The following is an 8638-nucleotide window of genomic DNA, read 5'->3' on the forward strand; positions in this document are numbered from 1 at the left end:
TTGTACTCAATTCCATTATCAAACCTGAGTATTCTCAGCTTGCAACAAGCTTGATTCTCAACAGCAGATTTAAACTTCCAAAAGACCTTAGCAACTTCAGACTTGGCCTTTAAAAAATACACCCAACAATATCTAGTGTAATTGTAACACCCCTTACCCGAGTCTGATGCCGGGACAGGGTACGAGGCATTACCAGACTTAAACATAAGCAATTACACACAACCAGGCCATAAAGTTTTGTCCAAATTAAAACCATTAATATATATGCATATTGTCCCTTATACAGGCCTACGAGGCCCAAAACATACATAGGGAGTGGTTCAGGACTAAACCGAGAACTTTGGAAACTTTAGGGAAACTTAAAAAAAATTCATCATGAAACAGGGCCACACGCCCGTGTGGGTAAGCCGTGTGGTCACACACGCCCGTATGGCTTGGGACACACCGTGCCCCTTACCCGTGGAGCTCTCTGTTTATGACGTCATGTACAAAATAAGGTTACACGGCCAAGGCGTACTTCCGTGTCCTTAGGCCGTGTGGCGTATTAAATTCCAATAATTAGGTGCAAACTTCACACGGCCAGAGCACACGCCTACGTCTCCAAGACGTGTCCCTTACGGCCAAGACACACGACCGTGTCTCAGCCCGTGTGGCCAATTCGAAGCTAAAATACAAGATGTAGGGGACACATGGCCGAACTACACACGGCCTAGACATATGCCCGTGTGTCTACCTGTGTGGACAACTTTGAGGCTATTTTCCAAGCCATTTGCCACCCTTATTTGCTCAAACACGTTCATAACTTCAAAGGCATATATCATAGCATATTTGAGTACTTAAACATTATTCAACAAGTCATGATCATGACAATATCTTGTCAACTTATACACACTCAAAACATCATACTTAGTCAAGCTCAAACTTACTAATTCTCATGCATCAAGATTTATAGGTTTACTTCCATGTTACACATTTAGGCATTAGTTGTCATTATATCATCACACCTCAATTTAAACCATCAGGCATTCATCACCAACAATATAACCCATCACATACACACAATCACAAGCCACATCTCCAAGACATAGGCACATGCATAATCATATAATCAACATAAGCCATCATTCATGGCTATATACAAATTGGACCATAACCATTATAGGCCAACACATTTGGCCATATTAGAAATGATATAATTACAAAAGACATAGCCCCTATACATGTCATAAATTCAAGTGCTTGAATACTTATACCCTAAATGGTAGCTTGATAGTGTGATAACATTTCCGACGATCTCTAACCCGAGCTAGCTAAATTAACCTATAAAGATGGGAAAAGGAAGGGGAGTAAGTTTCGAAGCTTAGTAAGTTCACATGCAACTAATAAACAACTATTGACACTCATTTATCTATTTCCCCTCCCTAAGGATATTATTATTGCAATTTGCACTAAATCTCATGATTACCACTTGTTTATTCATAATGCTTACTCTTTTATTTTACAAATACTAATTGCACGTCTTGGCATTGGATTGGTAATCATAACTTCCCCATTATAGTCTATCACATTATTTAACAAGTTATTTATATACATCATATTATGTCACAACCCAATTAAGCTCGTAAGCCTAACACATGATCATTACCAAATCTTAGTGTACATCCTCTTATTATGAATGTAGATCATTAATCCCAAGGTTATCAATATCTCACAAGCAAAACATATTCATGTACATTCTTACCAAATATTTATTATACATTGAACTCACTACTCATGAGTTTTGTCGTACATACCTGTACCATCTCGTAACATAATCACTTACTCATCTTGTAACACCCCTTACCCATACCCGAGACCGAGACAAGGCATAGGGTATTACCGTACACGAGCAAGAACTTTTCAGTGAAAACGGGTCATAAAACTTCTTCCCAATTTAAAAATGATTAAATCATATTCATAATGTCCTTAATATGGGCCTACGAGGCCCAAAACATGCATTAGATACGATTCGAAACTAAACTGAGGACTTAAGAAAAGCTTAGAAAATTTTATGCCTTAAGGCTTCACACGTCCATGTGGGCATAGGGCACACGCCTGTATGACTTGGGACACGCCCGTGTCCCTCACCCGTGGAGTTCTCTGTCCGATTATGCATGAACAAATGAAATCACACAGCCAAGGCACACGCCCTTGTGCTTACCCGTGTGGTCGATTTATTTTTCATAATTTTTCATAAATCAAGTGCAGACTTCACATGGCCTAGGCACACGCCCGTGTCCCTCGCATAGCCATGACACACCCGTGTCTCAGCCCGTGCTCAAAAACCTTGATATTCTGTTTCTGACGTCATCAACCAATTTGGAAGCACATGACCAAGGCATACGCCCGTGTGCTAGGCTGTGTCCTCCATACGGTTGAGACACACGGTCGTGTCTCTACCAGTGTGTTTACTACCATCCATACTTACTAGAAATTTCATGGTGTAGGGGATACACGACCAAATAACACGTCCGTGGGGCTGTCCATGTGTCACATACGGCCTAGGAACATGCCCATGTGGCTGGCCGTGTAGACAAAAATAGGCTATCTACCAAGCCTATTTGTCACCCTTGCATTTAACAACATACATAACATTCAACTATACCAATATCCCAAGCAATAGGAGACCAATCAACCACACATATAATTAAATGGCAACCCAACCAAGTGTTTATACAAATTATTCAACCAATAGTACATCATCTTTCAATTCATAACTCAAAATGAATATTAGTAATCAACCATGGCCTTATACAAAATGAATCAACATAACATTCATGAGCCATTACTTTGGCTAACCCAATGACACATATAAAGCAAAATAACCAAAAGTCCTATACATGCCATTATGATAAAATAAGAGTTTTTATATACCCAAAATGGAATTAGGTTGATAGTGTGATCAATACTCCAACCGTCTTCCAATCCTGAAGAGTCCGCGAGTTTTGTAAAACAAGGAAAAATGAAAGGGGGTAAGCGTTAATGTGCTTAGTAAGTCCGGATAACGGGAAGGTAAACTTACCGGTTATTTAGCATACAACCATATTTAACATTCAATCCAAACAAGTATAGGATAGTTTCCATGCCACATACACTCAACCATCAAGTTGTCTCATGTCAATATATGACAATAACATGTCTATATGAATTTATCATTTCAATATTCCTATTTCATATCTCATATTAGTCCCGTTGAAGTTCTCGGTATCCCGATGGATATCCCATTTTCTGTCAATTCTTACAAGTGATCATTTTAAGTACAGACTCCCACGAACTTCGCATATTACGGTGGGATTACCAGTCCAGGCTAAATCCCCTGCAACGACATAAACTCTAGTGAGCTTGGATCTGAATTACCAGTCCAGGCTAAATTCAGATCCTAATTGGATTACCCGTCTGGGCTAAATCCATTATGCACACATATTCTTCGGAAGGCTAGATCCTTTTTACCATCAATTCAGTTTCGAGAAAATCCATCAGGTAACCCTTTTCATTCAATTGGGACATTTTATACGCATTTTATCCATTTCATCAATTTTCATGAATTATCATGCAATGAACATCTAAAATTTTCATGCAATCAAGAATACAGATTTTAAATATATTAAAAGTATTCTTTGAGTTACTCGAACTTACCTGGTAATGGTCTCGGATTCAAGTTTTGATTATTCCGAAACTTTTCGCTTTCCATGATTGACCTCAGGAATTGGTCTTTCGGGGTCTAAAATAGAAAAATAAATTTATTAATACATCATTTTATCCCTTTTTGGCCTAAAACCCATCCTAGGGCAAAATGACCAATTCGCCCTTAAATTTGAGATAGATTGAAAACAGCCTTCGATAGATAGAAATCATACGCAGAGTTAAATGTCAGGAAATTGAGTTTGCTGTTGGTGACAAGGTGTTTTTAAAAGTATCATTATGGAAGAAAATTTTGAGATTTGGCCGAAAAGGGAAGCTGTGTCCTCGTTTTTTTAGACCGTATGAGATCACTAAAAGAGTGGGACCAGTCGCTTATCGTTTGACATTACCTACAAAATTACAGAAAATACATGATGTTTTCTAAGTTTCAATGCTTAGAAGGTATTGATCGAATCCATCTCACATTATTTCAACGGAAGAAATTGAAATTCAACCTAACTTGTCTTATGAAGAAGAACTAGTTTAAATTTGGGCTTGCGAGATGAAAGAGTTGCGTAATAAGCATGTTCTGTTTTTGAAAGTTCTATAGTGTAGTCATAGCATCGAGGAAGCAGCTTAGGAGCCAAAAAAGACGATTTCGGGGACGAAATTTAGTTAGGAGGAGAATCGTAACAACCCAATAGTCAGAGGTGTCAGAAAGTGAGGTTTGGGACTCCTTTTTTGTAAGACGAACTCTTAGATATATTTATTGAATATATACGAGGTTAGTTTATTAGTAAATTAAATTTTGGATAAGTAATTGCAGGAAATTAGTAGTTATTAAGGTATAGGGACTAAATCGTGAAAGGGTCAAAAGTTTAATTATAGCTAAAAAATAAATAAATGGGTACTAAAGTAGTAATTATACCATTAATTAAAGGTTGGATGGTGGTCGGCCATATATTAATAAATATGCATATGTATATTATATTTATATATGTTATATATATTAAGATGATGATGATGATGATGATGATGATAATAATAATAATAATAATAATAATAATAATAATAATAATAATAATGGTAGTAAACTAAAATCACTTCTTTTATTTCACATGCAAACAAATTAAAAAGAAAAGAAAGAAATAGGGGAAGAAGCTTGGACGACACCTTAGGGGTTTTTAAGTTTTACAACTTCAATTGGTTAGACTATTTAGTCCATTTAGTCCATTTTCTTGTAATTTTTATAGTTTTGGAATCCTGGTACTTAGAGATACCCGAACCATGTTAAGATTTTTAGTATTTTTCAATATTTTATATGTTGCCATTGTTGAATAGTTTAAGTATTAGGGATTAAATAGATAGATTTTTAAATTAGAAGTGGAAAAGGACTAAATTGTGGAATTAATTGTTGATTTTGAACAATAGGGACTAAATTGAGAAAAAAATTAAAAATTAGGGGTGAAATTGAAAAATAAGGAGCTAAATTTAGCTTAGAGTGGAATTAGTATAAAATTTGATGTTAAATGTGGAGGCTAAAATTAGTCTTGGTTTAGGGACTAAATTGAAGTTTAGGCAAATATAGTGTAAAAATTAAAAATTTAATGTGAAATTTAATTGTGTAATATTAATGTATTTTAATTGTTTTAATCCGTAGCTAATGTCGTACCGAAATCCTCAAGTAAAAAGGGGAAGGATAAAATTGACGTCGAATAGTTCGGAATTCACAGTTTGTGTTTCTATAATCCGAACTGTTATAAATTGTTACATTTTGAGCTATTATGCATGGTAAGACATGAGGTAAGCAGTTTGTTAAAATTGGGATGAAACAAATTGAATTGAATTGATGAATGTTTATAATGATTTAAATATGTGCATTGAGAAATGTACGTATCTGTATATATATGTTGAATTGAATATATATTTTGAGAATTGTAATTGTTAATGAATTGAATCACATGCCTATTGTAGCAGCCCAAATTTGACCAGGCTGAAAACAAAATAAAAGAATTAAATAAATAAATATTTATTTATTTAAAAAGCCCATTACAGTCCAGTTTACAAAAACCCAGTACCCGGTTATAACCCAATTAGCCTAAACCTTTGGCCCAAAATCTATTAACCCGTTACACCCAAACCCAAACAAGACCCAACCTAAACGAGGCCCAATGCCTAAACAGAATCTGGAAACCCTAGGGTTTCCAGAAGCTTCGCGCCGTAAGCACCCCATCAGTCACGCCTCTTCAACCTCGGTCGTTCCATCTACCCTCATCGACGCCATGATTCCAGGCCTCAAATTTGGCCGTAGTTGAAGCCGAATGAATGCAGATCAGCGCCAGCACCGTCGTCATCAGGGCCTAATCATCCTGGCCCACTGATTTCCTCGCTAGACACCTACAAAAAAGGAAGAGAGAACCAACAACAACCAAGAAACTAATTTGGAAAGAAATCAAATGATTTCCTTTCCTAAAATGTAGCAAAGGGTTATAAAAACCCCTCTTTTTTCTAATCTGTAACACACATTTTTGAGAAAAAAACACACATATATAATAAAACATAGTGGTTTATCAAAGAACAGAGGTAATATTGCTTTTATTTTTTTTAAATAACATGCGAACATCATTCAAATAGATCAGGATAGATTTTACTATTAAAATCTCTTCGTGATGTTGAGACGTTTCGAACTCTGACCGCCGTACATGGCGGTGTTGACGACGGCGCGTGGGCGCGTGTATGCCCGATGATCGGAGCATGGCCGGACGGAGGCTAGAGCCCGGAGGGCCTCTCATCTCTCCTCTTTCAGAGGATTTTAAAGTTTTTTTTAAAACGGTCTCTAAAATGATTTTTTGAAACAAAAATTGATTTATATAAGGCAATAGATACGGTGTCGTTTTGCTTAAGTCCAATAAACACTGAAACGGCACCGTTTAGGCCAGGATCCGCGCGTTGACCCGTGACCCGGGGAGGATCTCGTGTTTTTGTAAAATGGGCTAATTTCCCAATCAATCCTTCTGCATTTTTAATTTTTATAATTTCATTTTGTTTTCTTTTTAATTCGACCCTAATTTTTTATAATTGTTTCGATTTAGTCCTGATGGCTATTAAACTCATTCTGAGGAACGACGTCGTTTTGGGATAAGGGTTAATTGCCCGATGAGTCCCTCGATTCTAATGCGTTTTTTCAAATAGGCCTAATTTTTTTTATATTTTTTTAAATTAGCCCAAAATTTTAACTGCTTTTAATTTTAGTCCCATTATACTTATAAACTTATTTATTTTAAGCTTTATTATTTATTTGATGTATATTATTATTTTATATTTTATATTATTATTAAACATACTGGAAATCCATTTATTTTATTAAATTATATATTATGGCATACATATTATTTATATTTTATTAATAATTTTTTTATATATGTATTATAAATATAATAAAATTATTTTATTATGTATTATTATATTATTTTATATGGTATATATATTATTTATATTTTATTAATTAAGTATTTTAAAAAAATGATAATTCTATATAAATAATCAAAATTTTTTATGTTATTATATTATTATATGTTTCCTATAAATTTTATATACATTATATTATTCTATTTTATATTTTATCGTACATTTATATTTTAATACATATCATCATGTATAGTTTTAAAATTTTATAAATAATTATTAAACATTATTTTTATATATTATTACATATTTAAAAGTCATTTATTACTACATTATTTTATTATTTTTATATTTTATGTGTTATTTTATTAATAAGTATTATACTATTTTTATTATTTGTTTTCATATCATTTTGTTACTTATTATATTTATTTCTTATAATATTTTTAAATTTGTATACTATATACATTTTATTATATATTTTTATATTATTTATTATATGATTTATACTTTTTAATTTATATTATATTTTACCATATTTCCTTATTACCTTTATTTTTTCATAAAGTATACATTTTTACTTATTAATTATATACATTTTTTTAAAGAATAGCAACATCTAGTACACTATTTTTCTTATATACTAAGTTATTATATCTAATAATATAATCTATATATATATTCTTTAAAAAAGGTTCTCTTTTATTGTTCTTACATCGTTTAATATATTTCTAAATAGCTTACTTTTATATTTCATACATTTAATTTGCTTATTTATTTTTAAATTCTCTTTTATTTTGATATAGTTTAATAGGTTAAATTTTACATATCATTTTATTCTTGTATCTATATATTCGCGTAAAATTAGTTATTTATGATTATTTAGGTATATATATTTGCATAAAATGTTGTTATATATATGTTATACTATTAAAATTATTATGCTCTATGTTGTATTGTACATGTAATACTAATGTATCAATATTTATGCCATTATTTTAAGACATTATACTATATTTGCATGAAATGATAAAGCATGTACATTGTAATTAGATTTATTTAACTCTTTGTAATATGCAAAACACATCATTATTTTTAAAACTAAAGTTATATCTCACTTAATTCAAAAAATGAATTTTAAAAGTGAGGCAATGTTTTGATATTTTAGAGATCCAGGAAATAGTGCCCTAACATGCTGGGTTACGATTTCTTGTTTGTCTAAATATCTAAAATATCCTTTTAAACAAATTTTATAAATCACGAGATGATTTCAGTTATGAGTGTTTAAGAACATCGTGTCCTATCATGTTGGATGTGATGTTTGTATTCTTTTCGAGCTAAGGAATCTCGATTTTTCGACTTAAATAATTCCGGTTTTTAAAAAAGGAATCTTATTTTTAAATCCTTTCAAATTTTTGACATTAAGACAGAAATCTAATCAATTTGGTACCAATTTTGGGCGTTGCGAGGGTGCTAATCCTTCCTCGTACGTAACCGACTCCCGAACCTGTTTTCTTAACTTTTGTAGACCAAAACGTTTTATAAGGTGATCCAATCACACCTAAAAAGGTTG

Source organism: Gossypium hirsutum, chromosome A11 (assembly GCF_007990345.1).
Source record: "Gossypium hirsutum isolate 1008001.06 chromosome A11, Gossypium_hirsutum_v2.1, whole genome shotgun sequence".
Classification (NCBI taxonomy): Eukaryota; Viridiplantae; Streptophyta; class Magnoliopsida; order Malvales; family Malvaceae; genus Gossypium; species Gossypium hirsutum.